The 26,965-nt window shown below is 45.5% G+C and overlaps 1 long non-coding RNA gene across 1 annotated transcript; it reads right to left on the bottom strand.

Annotated features, from left to right (window-relative positions):
• Nucleotides 1–3,773: 3,773 nt before the first annotated feature.
• Nucleotides 3,774–17,780, bottom strand: LOC146200461 (uncharacterized). The gene is made up of 4 exons (XR_014705241.1): nucleotides 17,567–17,780; nucleotides 15,381–15,588; nucleotides 11,595–11,701; nucleotides 3,774–3,812 (listed from the first exon to the last, which is right to left on the bottom strand). It is a non-coding gene; the product is annotated as an uncharacterized LOC146200461 (long non-coding RNA).
• Nucleotides 17,781–26,965: the final 9,185 nt, after the last annotated feature.

Raw genomic sequence — 26,965 nt, forward strand, 5'->3', positions numbered from 1 at the left:
TCAACAACCTTAGATATAAGGATGATACCACTTTAATGGCAGAAAGTGAAGTGGAACTCAAGAGACTTCTGATGCGCGTACAAGAAGAGAGTGAGAAGTTTGGGCTTAAACTGAACATTAAAAAGACGAAGATCATGGCGTTTTGCCCTATCAAGTCCTGGAGCATCAATGGACAGGAAGTGGAAGCTGTGACAGATTTTCTGTTCTTGGGCGCCAAGATTACCTCGGAAGGAGACTGTAGCCATGGAATTAGGAGACGCCTGCTTCTGGGAAAGAGAGCAATGGTTAGCCTTGACCGCCTAGTAAAGAGCAGAGACATTAGTCTACCGACCAAGATCCGTATAACCCGTGCTATGGTCTTTCCAGTTGTGATGTATGGATGCGAGAGTTGGACTGTGAAAAAGGCTGACCGCCGAAGAATTGACGCGTTTGAATTGTGGTGCTGGCGAAGACTCTTAAGAGTTCCTTGGACTGCCAGAAGATCAAATCAGTCGATATTGTCGACCATAAACCCTGACTGCTCATTGGAGGGTCAAATTCTAAAGTTAAAGCTCAGCTACTTTGGTCATCTGATGAGAAGAGGGGAGTCGCTGGAGAAAGATTTGATGTTGGGAAAGGTTGAGGGTCGCCGGAGAAGGGGTAGGCAGCGAACGCGATGGTTAGATGGCATTCTCGAGGCATTGCAGATGAAGCTATGTGATGTTAAGAAGATAGTGAGAGACCGGAAAGCGTGGCGTGACATGGTCCATAGGGTCACGAAGAGTCGGACACGACTGAACGCCTGAACTGATGGAGTAAAACGACGCACAGTCAGGGGATACATGCAAAGAAAAACTGATTGGTTCTTGCGCATGTGTATTCAAGCTGTAGCCCATTATTACATCCCGAACAAGTTGTGATTAATGCATTTCGTGAGTGCTGGGGAAAGGGTGCTTCAAATTTGCGCGGTTTCTTTACGACACCCAACTTTTTCGCACTGGCCAACGCGTTAAAAACTTGTGCGCTTCTACCGTAGGATAATGCTCAGCTTAGCCAGAAAATAAAAACAGCATATTTTCTGCTCTTTGAGACTGTAGTGGCATATCATAAGAGGGTTGGTGCAAAAACAAATAGGATCGTACAGTAAGTACAGCAAGTAGTAGCTCTTTCTGAAAAACGCTTAGCGGGTGTGGGCCAGCTACAATACAGCGCCTGCTCTGTACGTGTTTTGTTAATCATTCTCTTATTCTTCACTGGCACATCTACGGTCATACGTCTTCATCCTCGTCGGCAATAACTGCGTCGAATCAAAGCGTTTTTTTTTTGCATCGTAGATAAGGCCATGCCAAAGCTGCGTTAGAACAGAAAGCCAGAATTTGCTTTGTATACGAAAGCTGCTCAGCCCATATCTTATTCGCGGGGAACACGCTGACTTCCTTATTCGCAAAATGCTTCCCGTGTTTCCCGATGGATGAATGGCTTATGATTTATGCCACGTGGAGCCTGTGCAACAGGGAGTTCGCTTATGAAACCGCAGTGGCTTTTAAAGCCTCTTGCAGCTGCGTTTAACGCAGTTCAGTCTTTGTTTAACCTATATTCTAACCATGCATGTCCCTAAATAAGTAACTGTTCGACTCAACCAGTGATTTCGTAGCGACAGTGGTGACAGCACTGACCTCGACCAAGCACACATCTTCCTGCAACTCACCTATATAATCACACCCCTTGCGGAAAGTAGCACCATTACCAAACAATTTTTTGTAACGTCATCAAGTCTCCTGTGGTGCAAGAGTGCGCTGCGCGCTGGTATGGTCATTGTGCCACACTACGCCGCGGAGTATTCCCAGCGGTGACCATCCATAAAGATTCACCGGTGTTCCAGCACCCACTTCCCTTTAACAGCGAAAGTAACAGCATGACAGTTCTTTGCCGCGAACGGAATTTCGGAACCTCTCTATTTTTCAATATTAGTACCGACATTTAGCCCGTAAATGTAGTGTAATTTTCATACTCATGATTAGCAAACTAAAGGCGATGCGATACTAAATATTTCCTAGCTTGGTCTTGCTTTGAAATCATGCGCATAAAATCAGTAAACCCGGGTCACCAGGGTCTGTTCTCCTACACTCGATAACGTTTTACGGGAATATTTTCGAAGCGAAAGGTTTTACTACTCTCAACCGTAGATTTCGAGCTGTGTGCGTCTTGAGCGTGTGTGTGTGTGTGTGTGTGTGTGTGTGTGTGTGTGTGTGTGTGTGTGTGTGTGTGTGTGTGTGTGTGTGTGTGTGTGTGTGTGTGTGTGTGTGTGTGTGTGTGTGTGTGTGTGTGTGTGTGTGTGTGTGTGTGTGTGTGTGTTGGCCCTCGTAGCGAGAGAAACCACGGGGCAGCTATGATGTCACTCAGTCTCCGCCGCTTTAAACCGCACGCTCACCTGCGCCTAATTACATGAGAACCATGATGTTACTTATCCGCAGGTATGCTGGAGACGTAGCGCTCACTCTGTCTAGGTAGCCTCCGCTGCCGCTTCGACGGTGCCAAAACACCACTGGGGAATTTAAAGACACCAGTCGTCATGGATGATCCAGGCGACGCCTCGTGAACTGTCTGCGTCTCAGAGAATGCGAGGACTACGGGCCGAACCCGTTCATCAAGTGGACAGAGCTCGCCGATAGGCTGCCGCATAGAGGCGAAGGGGACAGGTCGAGCGAAATGTGCCGCCGGGACCTCGGAATATTCTGAAGTCCGTCTCGCCAGACGTCACAATGACGATGCCGAATGGCGCCGTAGACTGAAGTGAGGCATCTGATGCTGTTCGAACGAGATCTTAAACGTAAAGAATTGCAGCTCCGGCTAAATATGTCAACCCCCCTCCCTCCCCCTTCTTTTTAGCTACTGAAAGCCGAAAGTGCATCAAACATCTAGTGCTATTCAAAAATATTCCGGAGGCCCACGAATTCTACACAGTCATCTTTGTGTATTAATACAGTAAGCTTAATCCTAAAGCAGCATTAGGGTATAAGGAACACTGCTGTTCTGGTCCTATAAATGTTAATTTTTTAGGCTCTAGAGGCGAATTAAATTTCCATAGCTCTTCTAGAATGGAACTTGACCTTCTATCGCAATATAAGAAACGGCAGAAAGCAGTGTTCACAATAAGACAATATTAGGTTACCCTTACCTAGATAAGAGTTTTCCGAAACACCGGTAGCAAATGCGAGCATGCGAGGACCTGGTAGTCAAAAAATCTTATTTGATTTCCTGAAATCTGGCATTCTTACTCCTTCCGTAGCTTATGGTCTTATCATTCGCAGCTTTGCTACCGGCAAACCGATTCCGTCCCCTCTCAGTGCTCTCTCCCCCAAATACGTCAAGGCTACCATATCAAAAACCCCATTACTAGCTTTGAATTTTTTCTATGGGTCGTTGAACAGTATCGCGCATTGAAAAGGCGATGCCTGGTGCTTGCCCCGAAATGAATATCTTATGATAAGATTTTTTTTTCCTCAGCTGTTTACCCTGCTTTTCAAAGTAAGACTAAAAGTCGTTGACCAGATTCACACTTTAGACCACAGAACAAGTACTAGATGTTAGCGTGGATATATGCTGGCGAAAAAGGAAATATGATCTTACCCAAAGAGTAAGATTTGTGAGATCAAATTGCGGTGGCTGATCTGCACGCCCTTCGGAAGCCCTGTGGAGCCACTTGAATAGATTATAGCTAACACTGCATCTGGTTTCAGATCCACGGGAGTTAGAATATGGCCCGCAACTGATTCCTTCAGTTCCGGCAGAGTGAGCATCTCTTTATAGGTGCCCGTGGTGAGGATAACAGCCTGCAGAAAGAAGCAAGCACTGTATTTAAATATTATGTGAAGAAACTTGGGTTTATTTTTTGTTTTGCTTTCATAAAACGGTCATTTTAGAGCGCTGACTGCCCACAAAGCATTGGAATGCATATTTATGTAGTGTTTTTGTAATTATGAGACACATGTTTCTCTTCGGCAAACGTCACATAGGATATCGCGGACATGGTATTGTTTTCCTGACAGTGCCGAACATACATTTCTGTGCGATAGCGATGTGACGAGTAGCCTTCTCATGAAACTGCTTCGCAAAGGCAGCTTCACGCTTTATGCAGTTCACTTGCTTTTCCTGATGCTATTTCCGCCCTTTCAAATAATAAACATATTTCTCTATATGTATTATTTTCGGCAGGCGACGACGTAACACACAAACTGTTTCAAGCAAGACGATTGCAAATGCGACACAAATTGCGTTAATCACGCATTCTGGTACGCTGAAAAATCAGTGCTAGTCACACTTGAGTTGCTTCTACTGCATATCACTTTATGACAGCTGTGACGAAAACTCTGAAGAAGACCTAACGAGCCCTTGCATCAGCTGTGATAGCGAGTCAGGAGGCGGTCAGCAAGGAACTGAAATGATTGACTCAAGGCGAGGGTATTTCATTTTCTGCTAGCTGTTGAGCAGTTACACGGGCTTGTTATGTGTTTTGCTGTTTTATCTCTATTCAGTATCTCTATTCCGAGAACACCTGACGCGGAAGTAGAACAACTCTTCGCCGCGATTGAATCTCGGCTCGAAGGGAGTCAGAAAACTTTGCGTCCAATTTCGACTTATTTCTTCTATATTTCTGAACTGAGAGGATTTAATCTATTTGAGTGAAATACAGGAATATACGCATGGATCCGAACTTTGAAAAACACACGACATGCTAGTTCTGACTGGTTTTAGCAGGAACTCCCCTTTAGCCAAATTCTAAACTTGATTGGTTGAGGGGCAAACAAGAGCTTTGCGATTGGTTCCACAACTGAATAAGCATTTAAATATTCATATTGTATAAAAAAAACAGTGAATCACATTATCCGCACTTAGGGGTAATGTTTTCTAAGCTCTTCTGTTTATCAAGTTCACACTGAAAGGTATTTTTCACACTATGGATATTGCTTACATAAAATATTCATTTTTATTTGGAAAATGCAACATATCTATATACGAGCAAATTGTAGACAGATGATGGAAATAACTCACTTGAATAATTTATTTTCACAATATCCCTGAGAACTCGCTTAAGAAAACATGTTGCTGGGCTAGTTGGTGAAATATGGTTTGATAATGAGGTATTTATTTATTTATTTATTAACAAAATGCACGTGTCGCTCGTTTCGCGCGAATTTGTCGGAAGCGTTTTTATTAATAAAAGAGGCGATGAGCGCATCAGTACCACATATCTCTCTACCTACGAGACAGCTAATACAGATTATTGAATAGATGATAGAATGTAATCTGCTCTTCTCAGTCTAGCAAGAAATCCATACATGCATACACTCTCGTTCACTGATTGTGTACAAATAGGGGATGCGTCTGCTTCAATAAAATTAGTTTGAGTCTGTGTTAGTCCTGTTTATTTCTTCCTGTGTCCGTGTCTTTTATGTAACGCTAACGTTTTACGAAATCATCCTTGAGAATGACCTATTTTTTCATTGGTTTGAAAACGAAATATGCTTCCGTAAAAGATAGGGTAATGAGCTCTTTGCAGACACATTATTCAGAAAGACGCACATCATGTTTACGTTGACAGGCAGCAAAATATATTTACTTATGGCTTATCAGTTAATCAACATCTAGCTCGAAATATTAAACGGCTACTATGTGTTGTACAATTCAAAACCACTGATATGGTTTGTGAATCCAATTTTAGGATTGATAAGAAAGCATCGGGGTTCTAGATACCGAAAGAGTGGGCAATGCGGAAGCGCACTGAACAAAGCGCGGTCTTTTTAGAGCGTCGACTGGCCACAAAGCATTGGAATGCATCTTTATGTTCAGTTCAGTCCTTCGGTCGTGTCCGACTCTTCGTGACCCTGTGGACCATGTGACGCCACGCTTTCCGGTCTCTCACTATTTTCCTAACATCACATAACTTCATCTGCAGTGCCTCGCGGATGCCATCTAACCATCGCGTTCGCTGCCTACCCCTTCTCCGGCGACCCTCAACCTTTCCCAACATCAAATCCTTCTCCAGCGACTCCTCTCTTCTCATCAGATGACCAAAGTAGCTGAGCTTTAACATTAGAATTTGACCCTCCAATGAGCAGTCAGGGTTTATGGTCGACAATATCGACTGATTTGATGTTCTGGCAGTCCAAGGAACTCTCAAGAGTCTTCGCCAGCACCACAATTCAAACGCGTCAATTCTTCGGCGGTCAGCCTTTTTCACAGTCCAACTCTCGCATCCATACATCACAACTGGAAAGACCATATAGCACGAGTTATACGGATTTTGATTGGCAGACTAATGTCTCTGCTCTTTATTAGGCGGTCAAAACTAACCATTGCTGTCTTTCCCAGAAGCAGGCGTCTCCTAATTTCATGGCTGCAGTCTCCTTCCGAGGTAATCTTGGAGCCCAAGAAGAGAAAATATGTCATAGCTTCCACTTCATGTCCATTGATGCTCTAGGACTTGATAGGGCAAGACGCCATGATCTTTGTCTTTTTAATGTTCAGTTTAAGCCCAAACTTCTCAGTCTCTTCTTGTACGCGCATCAGAAGGCCCTTAAGTTCCACTTCACTTTCTGCCATTAAAGTGGTATCATCCGCATATCTAAGGTTGTTGATACCTTTTCCAGCAGTCTTTCCTCCAGCTGAAGACTCGTCCAGACCAGCCTTCCTCATGATGCACTCTGCATATAGGTTAAATAGGCAGGGAACAGTATGCAGCCTTGCCTCACTTCTTTCTCAATCGGAAACCAATCAGTAAGACCATGCCCAGTTCTGACTGTGGCCTCTTGTCCTTCATACAGGTTCCTGAGGGGACAGATAAGGTGAATTGGAACTCCTATCTCTTGGAGAGCTTGCCACAATCTGCTGTGATCTACGCACTCAAACGCTTTCGCATAATCAATAAAGCAGAAGTAGATGGGTTTCTGGAACTCTCTTGCTTTATCAATGATCCAGCGAAGGTTGGCAATTTGGTCTCTAGTTCCTCTGCCCTTGCGAAACCCAGCTTGCACGTCCGGAAGCTCTCGATCCACATACTGCTGCAGCCTTCCATGGAGGATTTTCAACATCACCTTGCTAGCATGCGAAATAAGCCCGATCGTGCGGTAGTTGGAACAATCTTTGGCACTGCCTTTCTTTGGAATGGGGATGTAAACTGACCTCCTCCAATCCTGTGGCCACTGCAGGGTTGTCCAAATCTTCTGGCATAATGTATGCAGAATGTTAACAGCGTCATGGTTGAGGTTTTGAAGCAACTCAGCTGGAATGCCATCAATTCCGCTAGCTTTGTTCTTAGCAAGGCTGGCTAAGGCCCATTTAACTTCACTCTTCAGGATGCCCGGCTCGAGATCAGTAATCACAACCGTCTTATGTTGGGTTTGCACATTCGGGTCATTCTTGTACAGTTCTGTGTATTCCAGCCACCTCTTCTCTATCTCTGAGGCTTCAGTGAGGTCCTTGCCTCGTTTGCCCTTTATCACGCCCACCTTAGCACGGAAGCTTCCTTTGATATCTTTGATTGTCTTATACAAAGGTCTTGTGCTTCTTAATCGGCTGCTGTCCTCAACTGCTTGGCACTGTATCTTCAGAAAGGCATTCTTATCTCTCCTTGCTATTTTCTGAAAATCCGCATTGAGAACCTTGTATCTTTCTCTTTCCCCCATAACTTTTGCCATCCTCCTTTCCTCAGCTATTTGCAAAGCCTCTTCAGATAACCAGTTTGCCTTCTTGCATTTCTTTTGCTTTGGAACTACCTTAGTAACAACTTCTTGTATTATATCACGAACCTCAGTCCACATCTCTTCGGGTTCTCTGTCTTCTAGATCTAATTCTTGAAATCGATTCCTCACTTCCACAGCATATTCTAATGGAATTTGATCCAGATGATACCTGAAAGGCCTTCTAGTTTTCTGCGTTTTCCTCAATCGAAGCTTAATTTTGGCAACAAGAAGCTAATGATCGGTGCCACAATCGGCCCCAGGCCTTGTTTTTACTGCTCGCATAGTGCTTCTCCATCTCTGCCGGCAAAGAATATAATCGATCTGATTCCTGTACAGACCGTCCGGTGAAGTCTATGTGTACAGGCGCCTCTTGTGCTGTTGAAAATGAGTATTCGCTATGGTCAGGTTGTTTTCTTGACAAAACTCTACTAGCCTCTGCCCAGCTTCATTTGGCTCGCCAAGACCGAACTTGCCTATAACTCCGGATATTTCTTCACTCCCGAAATTAGCATTCCAGTCTCCTATGAGAAAAACGACGTCTGATGATGGGGTGTGGTCTGAAAGGCATTGTAGGTCCGCATAAAATCTCTCAACGTCAGCTTCTTCAGCAGTAGTGGTCGGTGCATAGACTTGGATAACTGTTATGTTGAAAGGGTGACCTTGGATACAAAGTGAAATCATTCGGTCGTTTTTGGGGTTGTACCCTAGCCCTGCTTTGCCCATTCTGCTGTTTACTATGAGAGCGACCCCTTCTTCTCTTGGATTCGTGCCCACAATAAAAGACATAATGGTCCCCGAGGTAAATTCTCCCATTCCGGTCCACTTGAGCTCGCTGATACCCAAGATATCTATGTTCAATCTGTCCATTTCTCGCTTGACGACATCCAGTTTACCTTGCGTCATAGATCTTACATTCCATGTTGCTATGTGATATACCTGCTTGCAACATCGGACTTTCCGGTCGCTTCCTGACACATCCACAACTAAGCGTCCTTTTGGCTTTAGCCCAGCCGCTTCATTCGTCGTGGAGCTACTAGGAATCGCCCTTTGTTTATCCCCAGTAACATGTGGGACGCCTTCCAACCTGGGGGGCTGATCTTTCGGTGCCATATCATTAATGGTATTGTGACTGGCCATAGGGTTTTCTTGGCAGGAAATACTGGAGTGGGTTGCCATTACCTTCTCCAGTGAATCATATTTTGTCAGAACTCTATGCCGTGACCTGTCTACCTTGGGTGGCACTACACAGCAGAACTCACGACTTCATCGAGTTTCGCAAGCCCCTCCGCCACGACAAGGCAGTCTTAATCATGAAAGACATGTTTCTCTTCAGCAAATGCCACATCGGAAATCGCTGACACGGTATTGTTTTCCTGACAGTGCGAACATAAATTTCTGTGCGATCGCGACGGGACGAGCAGGCTTCTTTGGAAATAGCTTCACAAAGGCAGCTTCACGTTTTGTGCAGTCACCTGCTTTTCTTGTTGATCTTTCTTCCTTTCTGAATAATAAGCATATTTCACTATATGTATTCGTTTCGGCAGACGACGACGTAACATACAAATGTTTTCAAGCAAGACGATTCCAATTGCGACACAAATTGCGTTCATCATGCGTTCTGGTACGCTGAAAAATCAGTGCTTGGTGAAGACAGCATGCCTCCTTTCAAAGTTTATTCATGCGTTCTGGTACGAATTAAAATCAGTGCTTGGTGAAGACCGCATGCCTCCTTTCAAAGTTTATTAATGCGTTCTGGTACGATTAAAAATCAGTGCTTGGTGAAGACAGCATGCCTCCTTTCAAAGTTAGGGAAGGGGCGTTTTCTACAGCCGGATAATAAAGCAGCGTCCCTTAATAATATCGAAGGCCAGCCGGGATAAAAGCGAGGCGGCTGGAAGACTTGTGGCGCTGAACACTGGAGGCCTAATAGCGATAAAACCATTCCAAGGTACCACACATCACATCAACATTCACATACATGACACGCGCGCACACACACACACACACACCTTACAATTGAAAATTAAGATAGTTGCTCACGCGTTTCTGTCTGTATTACATAAACAGCTGAAGAAATACTTTGTTTTTGATTGCGTTAAGCCGTATATCCGGCTTCTAGTGTTCAGAGAAGAGTGAAAGTTAGGTCTAAAGATTACTCGGAAGATATCATGACCTCCTAATCAGAATCTATCTTGTTTTGACCGAAAACAGTCCAAGTTGGATCGCAGAGTGGGGCTCTACCTAAATAGTTTCATTAAGTCCATGGTTCTTGATCTCTGCGTCCATATTTCACAAGAGGTGGTGAACTCAACGAATGACCAAGGCACATCATACAAAAACTTTGTCCAACGGGACAGAAGGAACAATCACATTCCAATGTCCTAGGTTGAGCCAGTCGGAAGTCAGTCTTTACTTCTAAGACTGACTTCCGACGCTTCTAAGAAATCCGTAAACGAAATGTTAGACTGCGAAGTTTGTGCTTTAGAGTCGTGCAAAGATAGTGCGTGAGGGCAAATTACTAGAACGAATGTTTTGATCTATAATCAAGAGCGTGTGCTGTAAGTCTGCCATTCATTCGCACCGTTCACAGTCGTGCACTTGACCAAACATTTTAAGCAATGCAGTAATTTTTTTCATTGGAACACATTATGGTAGACTACAAAGACTCATTTTTACAGACATTTGTACTTTATTTCAGGGTCCGGGCTTTTTCATGCTCTCTATTCCTTCCATATACCCTCTCCAGTGCACCCTTGAATGAAAAACGATGCTGACTTGTCAACCGCGATGATCTGCTTTAAGATTTCTCCCTGAATCAAGCCACTGTGGTTTCAATTTTTGCAAGTCTCAATGGCAGCCTAATACTATCTTTGTAAAAAAGGTTATTCATCTGCAGCGAATCAGTTTTTGGTGTGCAAACGGCAGTGAATGCTGCATTATACCGATAGCCTCTGTTTTGGAGCCTACAATATTGTGAGGTATATCACCTTGCCTTTTACAATGATGGACTCAGAAGAAAATTAATCAACCTGCCCATCAATTCCCACTCTTCGCAAAATCGATTCGCCATTACGCTTGCTGAACAGTCTCTGTTTTTGAGCGTATAATAATGGCAGGTATATCACCTTACCGCTTACAATGATGGACCCTGAAGAAAAGTTAATCAATCGGTCCAACAATTCACACTCTTCGCAAAGTCAATTCGCTATAATGTTCGCTGACCTTAGTTACTAGATTTACAATGCTTGAAATGTGCTTCATGTACTGGTAGAAATATCGCCGGTAAGCCTCATTTATAGAGTTTTTAAAGCGCCGATGTGCAATGAAACGCGTTAGACCGAAAGCTTTCTGCTACTTGCGAAACGATAGGGAGGTAAATCTGAGCGGTCAGACTCAATACTTCTAACAATATACTGCGTTCAGAGCACATTATGACCAGAACTCTAGGTAAAACTTAATTGGGTTATTTAAACACTTTGGGCAAGACTCTGAGAAACACCACCGGAGCAATGGAAAGAAAAAATGCTTCGCAGTGTTCACGTTGACCTTCACCGCCCACGAAAAAAATGAAGAGCACAAGATTACTGCTACTCAACCTTGTCATGGGCCCTAGCCTTCTTCACGTCCCATGATCTAGAATGAAGAGTACAGGGTACAGAATCATTTGAATTCACAACGACCGAACTGATGACATTGGCTGTAATATTTTCTACCAAGACCATAATATATCATATTGATCTTGTATCCCCTTTTGTATTAGTTGAGCACTGAACAAGGCTTCAGTGCACACAAGCGTTTCTACCCTTAACTGCATTTATGTGGCCCTAAAGCGGCCCAAATCCTTATGTGGTCCGTAAATGCGAGCCTCTTTACCTCTACCGATGGAACTTCTTTGCAAACCTCTTCAATTTTTTTGATGCCTGCTTGATCGCAGAAGACGAACTTGGGACAAACATCTGAAAGCTGGTGATGAGTTTCTCCTGAAAAAAAAATGTTTGTGTAGCTCATTTCTAGTGCAGTCCACTACGAGGTCCAATAACAAGAATTTATGTTTAATTGCGCTAATCACATAGCTTGCTCGATTTTTAAAGAGAAGAGAAGAGGTCAATGCTGCTCGAAGTATACATTCTTTAATTTTGACGCCAAAAGATTTCACTTCGTTGTTGAGTATTATTACCAGAGGCTTCGACCCCAAATTTGCTCGTATTCTACTTCTCCCACATAAGATTGCTAGAAACTTGAACGTTTCCAAGAATGCCTCCTAGCCTCGGCTCTCGCAAATAGCGGTTGAGTAACTTCCTGTGGCCCTGGTCTTCATTTCAGTTTCTTCGGTCATCATCAAAATCCTATTTTCTGGTTGGCCGACAAAAAAATAGTAGTTGTGAGATACTGACACCCTCTAAACATGATTGAGCCCCTAATGACTCGCACTTTGCAAGTCATTTGGTTGATACAAAAACAATTTCACTATTTTTACGTATAAGTGTAGTTTATGTAAAGTATCTTGCTTTTTTAAACATGAAGCGTTTTAAAACTTTATGTTATATTGTGAACTTTTCGAAACATGGCTCTTTGTTGACATTTCTGCCTAAACATGGAGTCAGTAACCTGCAAACAAAAATATTGGACTGAATTCAGATAAGCCAGGATATTCAAAGCGAAAGCAGTAGTAGTCGTGAATTAAACCAAGTCGTTTCCCGGTTTTTACTGTCGCACCTTCTTCTCCGCCACTTTGCGTCATCGCTTAGCAAGACTTTCTTTTCAGGCGTTTGGGCAGTTTCCATCATTCGTTTAGCTCTCTCTGCTTCACCCGTGCCGCTTCCTGACGGCGAGCGCTGTCGGCAGGATGAGTAGATGCTAGGATCGCCCAAAGGTTTATTTCCCCATTCATGGCAGAGCAGTAGAAACGCCGCAATCTTCAGCGTGTATGTACATCTTCGCAAGCTAGCGCCTGCTACACGGCCGATATCCTCAGCGGCGGCGCAGAAGCTCAAAGGCACCACGTATGCGCAGTCTAAGTGATGACGTCACGCGCGGCACCCCGCGGAGACCTGTACGAATGAAGTTTGCCAGATGTGTGATGAAGAAACAGAAGAATGGAGCGCCGCTTGTTCCGTGCTTCACGCGTGCGAAGAAGAACCGGCCGACGCGCACAGCTACCTAGTGCGAGCTAGCCATGAGGCCGAAAGTCGGCTGAAGGTCAAACTGCGGCGTACGTCAAACGCGCCGCAGCTACACCAGTGAAGCTTTCGCTTCGCAATACGTGAGGTTACAGATCACACATTTTAACTTCGTAGCTTTTAGTATGGAAGAGTTTGTGGAGTAAACATTGGTTGGGTTTAACGTTCCAAAGCGACTCAGGCTATGAGAGACGCCGTATTGGAGGACTCCCCAAATTTAGACTAACTGGGGTTCCTAATGTGCACTGACATCGCACAGCACACAGGCGCCTAGCTTTTCGCCTCCATGGAAAAGTGGCCGCCGAGGCCAGGATTGATTCCGCATCCTTAGGCACAGCAGTCGAACGCCGTAATCACTGCGCCACCCCAGCGGGGTTGTAGTAAACATTGTTTGAGCGGAGAAATTATTTTGAGGATCCATAATGGAGCCGCAATGGCAGGCATTGCCCAACTGTGACTTCGCTGCAGATCCCTTACGTGCCACCTTTGTTATTCATTTTCTAAAACGCACTCTGGCGCCAGTTTGTGCAAATCAACAGTCGAAGGTAAATAAACCAGTTTGCAATTCAGAATGTAAAGATTTGAGTGGACATAGAGAAACAAAATCTCGCGCAAATAATAATGGTTTTATGACAAAGCTTATTAATATAAAGACGCAAAAATACGTTCCTGAAACTTTTCTATCACAAAGAGAAAACAATTTTATTGGCCGAAAAATAATTTCCTCGCTATTTTAAACCGTAAATATTAGCCGGACACCCTTGGCTTCTCCACGGAAGGTGAGGAAACAAGGTCAATCTTGCAGATTTAATACTTTTATGGGATTAAAATCGAAGACGATGTATGTGCCAAAGGTAGAAATATTATGACGATAGTAAAGTAATGCATGAGCTAAAATCGACAATAGAAGAATTCAAAAGACAACTGGCTTCCAAAATCGCAGTGATAATGGCAGTAATGCTAAAGGGAGAATTTATTCAATTTGGGATTAAACAGGATTGCAATAGTTCATGATGGAATCACAAAGTATTCAAATACTTGAGACATCTGTGTCAACAAATGGGGAAAAACGCTTCGTCACACTTAAGATATATGACATTAAAGGTTTACACGTAGAACGATTGAGCCAGGCTAGTTGAAAAAATGGAAGGCCAAGAACACGAGAGTAAAAATTCACATCTTAGACAACACCGCCAGATTTGAGGGTCTGTCTACCTCCGCATGGCACAAAATTACGCAAAGTTCACCACTAACTGCCGCTACAGCACGTTCACACACACGCAAAGTTGGCTTTCCTGAGAGCCACGGGTCCTCGAAAAGATATGCGAGAAACTTACGAAATCATTTCTCTTGCTATATATTTTCACTAACACCAAGTGACGCAGCCGCACGTATTTTATCTTATAAAGCGCCCTCGAGTATATGGCGAGAGGAATAATAGGCAACGCATATATATTCTGCACTAATGTCACAGTTGCGCTGTGCCCGCCAGTGGGTATAATTATAAGAAAAAGATATACTCAATTTTCAAACGAAATAATTAACTCGTAAAAAATCTTCCAAAATCAGTCAAAAGCAAGGTGTTGACCTGTATTTTTGTCTCTAGTGTCTTGATTCCTACTGTAGTCCTGGATCTAAGAAAAGCTCAGTTTATGCAAAATTTACCACATCTTTTTGAAGCCTGCTTCGTTTAACAAGCTTAAATTTTGTCAGCGTCCCCTACAGCAACATTTTAAAACGTAATTCTTTTTTTTGCGTAAAACGTTCAGAGGGAAATGTTGAACATTCTTTCATCCCCACATCTGTGCAATTATACTGAACAGAAAGAAAGAAAAAATCTTATATTGTTTCAAACGTGAAGTCATATGAAGAGCAACGAAAGCTCAATGTTCTAAAATAGTATTTGCCGCTGCATCTTGTTTTAAAATTGAGGATTTGGTTTGGCTTTGAGGTCTACCACCCTGAAGCAATTCAGGCTATAGTTTGACATAAAATTTGCATTAAACCATCTCTTCTTTGTGCACAGAAACTTTGTAATCATCATCATCAGTCGCTGCACTACACCCGCTGCAGGGCAAATGACTCTCCCATTTTTCTTCGATTAACCCAGTCTTGTGCTAGCTGCACCCTCTTAACCCATGCGAACTTTTTTCCTTATCCGCCCACCCGACTTTCTCCCGAACATTGCTGCGCTTTCCTTCCCTTGGTATCCAATTTGTTACACGTAAAGCGCAGAGGTACCAGGTAGTAATCAATGTAGTAGTAGTAGTAGCAGCAGTAGTAGTAGTAGTAGGAATAACAGAAAATACGTAGATTTATCTTTAAAGGAACATATAGCATCTGAGGTCAACAGAGCATAACACAAAGCCAATGGTCGTGAAATGAATTAAAAGCATCTTTTCATTCTCTTTGTAGCTATCTGAAACGAAACGCGGTACCCTAGTAAGATGTGCGCGCAAAGGCTGAAGATACGACAAACCTCTGGTAAGGATAGTTTTAACGAGGGCGGCAGTTCCACCAGAGAAGAATGTTCCGCAGAGTGCAACCACCAGCTCTGAGCTGTTGCCACAGTGGAACGCCACCACATCTCCCGTGCTCAGGCCAAGCCTCCGCAGTCCGGCTGCCACCCGGCGCGAGGCGTCGAGCAACTGCCCGAAAGTATGCCGTCTGTTTGATTTAGCGTCCACCTGCGAAAGGAGAGCACCTGTTTCTCTCTCTCTCTCACACACACACACACAGATAGATAGATAGATAGATAGATGGATTTATTGAAAGGAAAAAGCAGAGAGGTTGGCCCGAATAATTCAAATCTGGCCTGCTACTCTGCACTGGGGAAGGGGAAGGAGAGAAGAAAGAAGGTCATGATGGGTGACGATGTGGGAGAAGGCATATGAAATATATATACAGACACAGCAGCTTGCTTTACAAACGTGAATCAAGTCCGCTGGCGCTCAAATAACGGCAAAGAGCGCGCACTGCCTGGACGCCCTTCCCCTTGTCCTGCCAAGCGCCCAGCAGCAGTTCCTCCGACAGAGGCCTCTTGTCTAAACGCTTCAAGGAAGCAGCTAGCACATTTCTTTCGTTCGCATACTCTGGGCACACCAATAATACATGGTCCACAGTCTCTGGGATGCCACAAGTTAAACATTCCGGTGAGTCCAGCTGTCCAATTAAATGTAAGTACTTGCGCGTGAAAGCCACGTTTAAACGAAGTCGATGTATCAAGCATGTCTGATGACGCGGAATATCACGCGGAACATAAAATTTAAATGTTCGATCAAGCCTTCTTAGACGGATGTGTCGGGAGTCTGGTTGAGCCCAGTAAGCTGCTGTAGCAATATTCATATAACTCTTTAAAAGACACGTCGTATCCGCTCTTGAAAAAGGCACAGCTGTTTGGAAGCCATTGATGAGTGCGCTTTTCGCTTCAACATCGGCCTGCTCATTCCCATGGAGGCCGCAGTGGGCAGGAATCCATTGAAACATTATCGTGTGGCCTTGCAGTTGGGCAGATGTGATGAGATCCATAATGTTTAGTGCCAGGGACTGATAGGCAGTGTGGCGTAAGAAGTTTTCCAAAATTTGTAATGCAGTCTTCGAGTCCGTGAATATACACCATTTTTGAGGTGGTTCCCCACATATATAGCGAATAGATTCTCGAATGGCTACATGGGCACGTTCGTAGAATGCCAGGTAATAGCATATAGTAAAATCATATCCCTGCTTATCCGAACGTGTAGCAAAAGCAAATAGTTTAGAAACCACTAAACACGTCCATTTCTGCTTTGTTTAATTGACACATTCATCATCAGCCTGGCTATACCCACTGCAGGGCGAAGGCCTCTCCCATATTTTTCCACTTAACCCGGTACTGTGCTAGCTGCATCCACTTGACCCCTGCGAACTTCTTAATCTCATCTGCCCACCTAACTTTCTGCCGCCCCCTGCTACGCTTTCCTTCCCTTGGAATCCAGTTTTTTACCCTAAGCGACCATCGGTTATCCTCTCTTCGCACTACACGTCCTGCCCATATCCATTTCTTCTTCTTATTTTCCACTAGAATGTCGGTAACTTGAGTTATTTCTCTGACCCACTCGGCACGTTTCCTATCTCTTAATGTTATCCCTGCCATTTTTCGTTCCATAGCCCTCTGGGTTGTCCTCAACTTAAGTAGAACTCTCTTGGTTAGCCTCCACATTTCAGCCCCATAGTTGAGTACAGGTAAGATGCAACTGTTATATACTTTCCTCTTTAGCGATACTGGTAAGCTGCTAGTCATAATCTGCGAGTGCTTGCCAAATGCGCTCCATCCCAATCTTATTCTCCTTGTTAGTTCCCTTTGGTCCGGATATGCTATTACTATCCTCCTAAGTAGAGTTACTCGGCTACTACTTCCAGTGCTTCGCTACTTAACGAAAAGTGCTGATTTTTAGAAGACATTACTACACGCAAAGCACACGTGGGTAGCAGAAACTTTAGTGTGCTTGCTAGCCATTTGTCCAGAAAGTTGGCACGAAAATATAGTCGCATGATATTTTTCTATATGCACAGGCAAAATGGTAAGGCACTACTGGACAGCATCAAGAACAAATGGCGCAGTTTTGCCTATCGGATACAGTAATATAATAAAACGCTGAGGTGTGAGGTCATACGGTGGACACGAACATCGATGTACCGCCTTTGTCAAAAGTAACTGAGAAGCCCAGCCGGCCGGCGGAGCAGGCGCTGGGCCGAGCAGCGGTGTTGCGTGTCAGGGGCCGCTGCTCACAGACTGCGATTGTAAAATTCGCTGACGTAAAGCTGCCAACTCGCTATCTTTCTTGGGATGATAAAATAAGTGGGTAGCATGTGCGGCGTCATATTTCGAGCCAGTAGAGTGCTGTGCTTGTCATGGAGGGCGCTGTGCCCCGCAAAACTCGCTCAACGCTCATTTTGGGCTGGTGCTGTGACGCCGCACTCTTCGTTAGAATGCGTTGCATGTTGAATACCATTACACAGCTTCTATAGATGTAGAGATTTATAAAGTGGTAGCTTTTGACGCGTTTGGAATATTAGCGCAGGGAGATAGGAGACAATAGAAACTGCAGTGTGGTTTTCCCGCGATTCTTACTCTTCGATGATGACGCTTCATTGCGCTAGAAAAAAGCAAAAATGAGGCGATTCCGTCGTTCCAAGTGCGGCTGTTTCTCTTAACGTAATAGGTGAATCCGCCAGAGTCGCATTTGCTACCGCTTGTCTACCCACAGAATTGCGTAACGATTTCTTCAATTGCAATGCCAAAGTAAAAGCCGGAAATCTAAGCAGAGATTGCCACTGCCTCAAAAATGTTTGGCAATGGCGAATGAGTGATGTAAATGCTCCCTAGCATATTACCTCTAAGAGCGCCTTGCTATTGCGCAGGGGGCTTACGCACAGTTTTTTCTTCGGCATGCTGAAACTCCCTCTGAAGCTTCACTTTTTTGCGGCTAGAGATTTCAGCAAACGCGGAAACCTTCGGTTTGCGAGCTCGATCTTACGTTGCGCTTAAAGGTTCCATTCCGGCATCTTATTTACCGACTTACCGATGCACCAGTCTGCCCAGCAGGTACTAAACTACCAATCAAATTCCTAGGAAATAACGAGTAACGTAAAAATAATTCGCACTCCAAAGGCTGCGTGTCCGGTTATTTTTTTTTTTTCATTTCCGGAACATATTGCATTTAGGTCCGTCGCATATTGTTCCCCCATAATACAAAACAACAGCTCTATTTAATGAAAAAATGGCCGACGTCTGTTTTAGGGATGAAAATGACATTTTTCTTGCAGCTCGCTGGTTAAACGAAAAGATTGGCCGCAGATTACGCACGAACGTAATTACCAACACGGGAAACACTACGCACTCTGTGTACGTCACCAAATAGCGGGAAATATGGCATGAAACAAGAGGGGCATTTGAAACAGCTGAAATTGTTATTTTTCTCTTCTTCAGCTTAACGGAGTATCAGAGCAAAAGTGGTCGTAACAGATGACTAAAACCCGCAGGAGAAGCGCAACGGGTTTTTGAACTCCCCCCCCCCCCCCCCTTACTTTCCGGACAAACCAAAGGAGCAGAAAAGCATATATTTGTCAATTCGTTGCAACTACGGGAGCACTGTACTTATATTAAACGCGAAGGCAGTCTTACGAAGAGTTCAGATTCACAGTGAAAGCCGAAAAAGAGCGTTGAGATAGTGATGCTTTGCGGAGCGCCCTTCCTCAGTAGCAAAGCGTTCTGAAGGCGCGAAATCAGACAACGCACATGATACTCGCTTAATGTTATCATCCAAAGAAGGACAGCGAGGGAATATGTTTACGTCAGCCAGCTTACAGTCCCCACAGGATAGCAGTGGCCAGCGACGGCGAGGGTAGCGCCGCACCTCGGCCCCGTGCCTGCTCCCCCGTCAGACTCGGCTGCTCGGCTACTTTCGGCAGTTTCCTAGAATATTGTACCAACAGTCTCAGCCTCTCCGGAGGATACAAGACCCATCATATGGTCGCGTTACGTGGAACCAAACAAGGACATAAACCCATTGCTAATGACACCAATCGCTTGGAAGAGCATTTTCACAAGGGGTTGTAAATATTTCCACTACTGAGTAAAAAACAAAAACAAAATAACATTTTTTACATTGCTGTATCAATGAAATTTAGCATCTTGATTTCTTTAAAACAACGCGGTACAGTAATTGCACAGCAATTATAGTGCACCTTAGTTTTAGCGCCCTTTTCTAGTCTTGTAGATGCATCTTGCGGAATCTTCCAGAACGCGATGGGCTTGCGTGCGAGAAGATTGCGGGTTAGAGATGTCTTCGTTGTATCGTCACACTGAGGAAGGAATTGTATCGTCAAGTGTTCCTGATATCTGGAAGTGGCACGCAACATGAACGTAGTTTTTAATGTGTCAGACGTAGTCGCACGTCGGTATGCTGGTTGCGGTAAAGCTTGTACCGTGCAAAGCTCCTCGGACGGTGCTGTGTCAGCGCTTGTACGGAGAGACGTTCCGTCGCAGCAAGTGGCGGCATGCACTGCTCGAACGGTGCCTGAATGCATTGCTTTGGAATGTTAACTCGGAAGGTGAGCAAGCGAGTATTTAAATTCTTTTCTGGGCGCGCGTGGCATTCTGCAGAGCCTTCCTACTCTTAGCTTTGCTGCTCATTTCAGTTACTGCATCGAATTAACCAGCATTAAGTGCATGATTTCGCTCGAGGAGTTGTTACGGAAGGGTAGGCGCGTGGACCATAATTTGACGTGATTTATGTGGCTGTAATAAAAGAAAATGTTCAAAAGAAGTGTTGTTGATGAATGTCACTGCCGAGACGGCGGTGACGTCTCGAGCCTCTGCGAGCTAAGCTTGCTATGAATTCCTCGTTGGCGTTCCTCAGTTCTCGTTTTTGTTACGTTTTAACTACATTGATGAAAACACTTGCTGCTTTGGCACTTTATAGCACTTTATATTATAGTGCTCGAATCGAATTCAAATGAAGCAGGCGAGTTGCAAGCGAATTGACAATATTGAAGAGTAATAGAAGTATTCCTTAGTGTTTCTTAAAATGTTCAATTTCCTTTCATTGCGCCTAATTATGAGCTCACGGAGATGATTATTACCGGCTGATAAGTTCATGAGATATACTGCTAGCGGCAATGCTAGGTTATTGAGTCTACTCAGCTTTCACCTCAGGTGTTAGTTATTGTAGCACGCATTTCTTTCAGTTGTGTCTAATGCATCTTGCAACTTCCTGTACTAGCCGCCGTTCAGCCAACAGGAACATCCCCAGCCTCGAAAGAAGTACCAGTTGCCTAAGAGCGCATCCACGACAGCAGTCCGCACGACAATGTCGCCAGAATACATGGCCTAAATACTAAAGGATATAAGCACATATCCATCGTCATCACTTGCTGCACTGCTTGAAGCTCAGCAGCGTTAAACGCGGCGGTTGCCCTTGCAGCAGCTGCAACAAAGCATTCGCCTGGAACTTCGCTCTCATCCCAAAAGGGCCAAATATCATTTTGACAGTTTTTTATGTAAACATAAGGCAGGGCACTGCAGCCCTGGTTGCAGGTGTGTTCCTTTGAAAATAGGTTTTTCTTAACTATTTGAACTAGTAAGAAGCAAGAAGTTTAGTTTTCGGCACCCGGGCGTGCATGCACTACACTGTTTGGTGACATGTACATTAAGAAAAAGTCCTGCAAAACACCTTTCGATAACTTTGAACGCCTTGTGGAATACTGCGGCATGCAGGGGTGGAATCTTTACAATAAGGCACTAGTGTTCATGGCTAGAGACATCGAAACATTATGGGAATAGCTTCTTGCTTTAACAGGAGCTGTTGTCGGCTAGTTGGTGAATGTCTACTGTAGTCATGGTGAAATTGCGCAACAAACACGACACAAAAGTAAGAGGGACACGTAGCACGAGTGGCGGAGAGTGTAAATTTGTTCCCTTTTTCCTTCAATAAAGAGTTGGTAGTTTGCGCTCGTCCCGTGCTACGTGTCCCTCTTACTTTTGTGTCGTGTTTGTTGCGCAATTTCACCATGACTTCTTGCTTATTTTTGGTGCATGCGATTGCCTTTTTAAGGCTTTTATTTAGAGACATGTGTTTTAATACAATATCGGTCCAGCCCTTTCTTTGTTCTATCCTTCATGAAAAAGTAGAACATTGTTGGGAATGTGCAGGGGTGCTGTATATGATGAAATGTTTTCCTTCTTCACACGAGGTAAGCTTGATTGGTTTGCGAGGCAAAGAAAGGCCGAATTCTGTCATGCGGCTGCGCACGCGAAGGCAGCACACAGGCACAAAGGCTAAGTATTCGGGTCTATATTCAGATGTCCGACCGTTTATTGCGGTTGTTAGGGAAGGGTTGGTTTGTGGCATGCATATATTTCAATTGCGTAATATTTCGGTTGTTGGGAATCTTACTGATTTGCCATGATGTGTGCAAGCTGACTGTTATTTGTAAACAGATCATTCCACCTAATAGAATACGCTTTCATGTAATAGCGTATTTATACAGAGGGCTGTCACTAATTTTTGTGGAGGCTCCCGCGCGTTAGTTTCTATGTGGGCTCTCCTTCACTTGTATCCCCTGATTCTGTGGGCACATAGCTGTGCAGATTTTATTTTGTAAATAACTATACACACAAAACAATATGTATTAACAGTATACTCTCTGCCAGGTGTTTTTTTCATCAAACTTCGCCGTTCTGCTGATGCGACATACTATTTCGTGTAATTATTGAAGCTGCATATTCCATCTTGTTTTAAGGCCGTCTGTTCCATTTACTGCACCAAGCTGCTGCTTGATCACGTCCGAGAGCTGACCTTAAACTTATGTTCCTTCTCTGATACTCCATTCTGCATTTGTGTTTTTCGTGGTGCGCCAGCACTGTGGCGTATTTGTCATTCATCAGGCCAGTGTAGGCCTGAAGAATGAATGTGGATGTAACTAGTGGTGTAAAGCTGCATGCTTTTACATTACAGGCCGACGACGACAGAGACTGAACGATGCTTGGTCAAGTCGGCTAAGAATACACCCTGTTCAACACCAAAAGTAGGCCTAAATTAGGTGTCGAATTTTCTGCCAAACTAAAATTTCCGCAACAGTTACGGGGTAACTTTTTGGTGACTTAGTCGACCTTTCTTCAGTCTTCGTAGTCGTTGGCCTTGTCTTTCATGTGAACGAGAAAAAAAGATTCGAAATCCGCACTAAGCACACGTCACTGTGACGTCATGCATTTTGTTTGTTTTTATTAGCACTAGTTTCCGAACCGTTATTTTAAGAAATTAGTAATTATTGCCTGGTACGTTGATATTGCCGCGTGCCTCGCGGAACCGAGAAAGAAGAGAACGGAACAGTGCAGTGTGTGGAACTGATCAGTTCAGTTTTCGCTGCCTAATAGTCGTTACGTTTTCTGGTGGAGGTGCGGGGAGAGATTTCCCTTTTTGCTGAGTTCAACCCCTCAGGGCAACCGAGAGCCACCACGGATCTGACACCGGTCCATCGCAGTTGCAGCCGCCGCCTTCGAGGTTAGTCGCCAGAGTTCGGCCTCTTTCCTGCACGCCTGTGGCCAACGTGCATAGATCCAACACGAACATTGCGGCTAACAGAGAGTGTTCACCCCAGTTTGTCGTCCTCCAGTCTAGAACGCCACCGTCCTTCCATGGCGAGCTTTATGGGGACGCTGAAGACTGGCTGGACATATTCGAACGGGTCGCCAATTACAACGGCTGGGATGAGCAAAGGAAGCTCTATAATGTCTACTTCGCAATCGAAGATTCAGTGCGGACGTGGTTCGTGAACCACGAAATGACACTATCAACATGGAACCTCTTTCGTCGCCAGCTGTTGGCGACCTACACCGCCAACGACCGAAGAGAGCGTGTGGAGTCGGCGCTGCAATCTCGCATCCAAGCCCCTAACGAGAGTATTCGAATGTACTAGGACATGATCCGCCTTTTTAGGCGTACTGATCCAAATATGTCAGAGGAGAAGCAAGTGCGCTGTCTAATACGCGGGGTGAAACAAGAAGTATTTTCTGGGCTTGTGCGCAATCCACCTGGAACGGCATCAGATTTTCTAAAGGAGGCCACCACGATAGGCCAAACATTTCGACACAGGGCTCAGCACTATAACCGTAACGTGTCCGCCATGTCACCGGTCGTCTATGGTTCTGGCTTCAACGGTTCTGATGATGCCTAAGGGAGCTTATTCGATCTGTGGTTAGAGAAGAGCTGAGACACATTCAGCTACAGGGTCTAACGTCGTCGTCGAGGCTTCCATCACTCGCAGAGGTCTTTCGCGAAGAAGTGAGGCAAGCCGTCCTGGAACCGTCGGTGCCTGGTGCGCAGCCATTGCCACCTAGTGTGCCAACGTACGCGTCCGTGCTTCATCAGCATAACCTCTGTGATCCTCCAAGAGGGAACCCCTCTGTGCCTTATCCAAACCAGCACCATAGTGGGTACGAATCTTCCAGAGACAGAGTGAAGCCCCCGACTCTTGATCCAAGCCCACGCCATCCTCCTCTTCTAGCCGAGGCACGATTTCGGAGGACTGACGTCTGGCGTGCCCCTGACAATCGGCCCCCGTGTTACCACTGTGGTGAGGCTGGTCACATGTTAAGGTTCTGTCCGTACCGCCGCGCCGGACTTCGTGGCTTCCATCCGCGTGCACGATGTCCTCAGAGTGGTGAACGACCACCCGAAATCGAGGAGTACCTGTCGACGCATACGAATCCTGCAGACGTCCCACAATACGGGTCCCGCGGCATTACCTCTTCCCGTTATCGTTCCCCAAGTCCACGTCCCTCTACATACCGCACTAGCCACTCGACAAGCCCCCGCTCCCCGAGCCTTCGGGAAAACTAGGAACAGCGACCTGTGGAGGTGAGACCGCTGACGAACGAAGTGCTGAACATCCTCCATCAAGTTTAGTACAAGATAAAGGCTATCAGACGGCGTCATGTAACGATGAACCTGAGTGCGCAGTTTCGGACATACCAGTTTCTATCGACGATTTTCTCATTACAGCTTTAGTTGATACGGGGGCGGACTATTCAGTTATAAGCATGGGTTAGCTAGGAAATTCAAGAAAGTTTTACCCGGTGGACTGGACCTCAGATCCGCACTGCAGGGGGACTCCTTATTACCCCGGCTTGAAGATGCATTGCGAAAGTTGCAACTGACGGATTTATTTATGTTTGCGACTTCGATGTTTTTACCCACTGTTCGCAATACCTCATACTCGGCTTAGACTTCTTACAAGGTAATGGTGTGATAATTAATTTGCAGGAATCACGAGTGACGTTTTCGCCGAGCCAAGCCATTGCGAGATCTAGCGTCGACGGTTCATCAACGCCCGCCTTACGTATTGCAGCTGCTGACGTTACGGTCCCGCCACGGTGCAGCATTATGGTCTGGGTAGAAAGCGACTCACCATGGGACCGAGACGTACTGGCAGAGATGAACGTGGGCCTGCTTCTTGAGAAAGGGATCTGCACTGCAAGAGGAGTTGTTCGCTTGCGGGACGGTTGTGCGACGCTCTAGATTACGAATTTCGGGACCGAGTTTCAGCACATTGCGAAAGGAACGGCCATCGCGTTTGTTGCCGACTTTATTGAGCCAGGGAACATGTGTACTCTGGCGCCGCCGTCGCCAGCCAGATGTAATGCACCCGACATTCTATCAACTATGGACATTAGTCCCAATCTGTCGGTGGTTGAGCGGTGGCGACTCCTTGACTTCCTTCAAGAATTTGCTGGATGCTTTGCAACGTTTTCGAAAGTTGGGCGTACCGCAGTAGCTAAACACCGCATTATGGTTGACGAGACGCGGAGATCAAGCCAATTTCTCAACACCCATACCGAGTGTCGTCAACGGAACGAGAGGCTATTCAGCCAGGTGCAGGAAATGCTTACCGACGACGTGGTGCAGCCGTCTATCAGCCCCTGGGCTTCGCCTGTAGTGCTGGTGAAGAAAAAAGATAACACCTTGCGTTTCTGCGTCGATTATCGTAAGGTAAATCAGGTAACGAAACGGGACGTATACCGCTCCCGCGTATTGAGGACGCATCGGACCGGTTACGCAATGCCAAATATTTCTCGTCGCTTGACCTTAAGGATGGCTACTGGCAGATAGAAGTGGACGAAAGGGACAGAGAGAAAACAGCGTTCGTCACCCCAGACAGCCATTATGAATTTAAAGTCCTTCATTTCGGTCTCTTTCTGCAACAGCAACCTTCCAGCGAATGATGGACACCATTCTCTCTGGACTGAAGCGGCAAGCGTGCCTAGTATATCTCGACGATGTGTGTGAGTGAGTGAGTGAGTGAGTGAAAAACTTTATTTAGCTCTAGATTGGCTTGGCTTCTGCGGTTTTCAGATGGCTTCGCCCATCGTCTAAGACAAAGGTCGGTTGCCCTTAGTCCAGGGCTCTGTTGGATGCTGCTGCCAGTTGTGCTCGCCGAATCAGACCTTCTTGGTCAACTCGGCGATCGCTGGAGAGTACTCCCTCCCATTGCTCCGCACTCGGGTTTGTTATAACGGGTACCACGCTTATCCTCTGGCATGCCCAGGTTATGTGGTACAGCGTGGGTGGTTCTTGGCACCAAGGGCATTTGTCAGTGTACTGTGTGGGATACATTTTGTTGAGTACGTGTAGACTCGGGTACAAGCCCGTTTGTATCTGCCTCCACGCGACTGAGTCCTCTCTGCTAAGGGCGTTTTGTGGTGATGGGTACCGCTTTCTGTAGCCCTTGTAATGGTTTAGTATCGGCGAATAATCTTGGGGTACAGGTTCGTTCCCCTCGAGGTCGCCTACGTTGGATGCTCGGTAATAAGTGTACCTTCGAGCTATCCTGTCCACCTCTTTGTTCCCTGTTACTCCGGCGTGTGCCGGCGTCCATACTATCGTATGCTTGATTGGTTCTTCGTTTGGTTGTCGTTGTGTTATGTGGCCCCCAGAGCAGAGTATGCGGAGCGCTCTGTGCCCGATTCTGCCGCGAAGATAGTTGCGGCATGCTGCTTGTTAGTCTCTAAGATTTGTTAGAGACCGTTTAGATCGATAGCCCTCCGCTGCCGCTAGAGCGACGGCCGCTTCCTCAGCCTCGACTATAGTACAGTCTGGCAGTGATGCGCTGGTGATCTCGCGTAGCGTCGAGTCAATCACCGTTGTTACCACATTGCTGTTTTGCTGCCCCGCTGTTCTGGTGTATGTGGCTGAGTTCACGTATGCCGTCATTTCTCAGGGTGCTAATGTCTTTTGTAGGTATTCAGCCTTTGCCTCTGCGTGCTTTGTGTAGGTTGGGATCCATGCTCCTGGGTATGGGCATTACTTTTAGTGTGTGGCGATATTCGTCCGGGAGTGTTTGTGTCCTCTGTATCTCTTGAATTTGATCGGCACGGCCCAGTATCTTACGCAGCTCCCAGCCAGGTGGGGTCTGCTGTAGTCTGCGCACTTGGGAGACTAGTTGTGCCTCTCTCAATTCATCAAAAGTATTGTGTAGTCCTAGGGCTAGGAGCTTTTCGGTTGAAGTGCTGTGAGGAAGGTGGAG

Source organism: Amblyomma maculatum, chromosome 2, assembly GCF_055883805.1.
Source record: "Amblyomma maculatum isolate TAMU_Amacu chromosome 2, ASM5588380v1, whole genome shotgun sequence".
Classification (NCBI taxonomy): Eukaryota; Metazoa; Arthropoda; class Arachnida; order Ixodida; family Ixodidae; genus Amblyomma; species Amblyomma maculatum.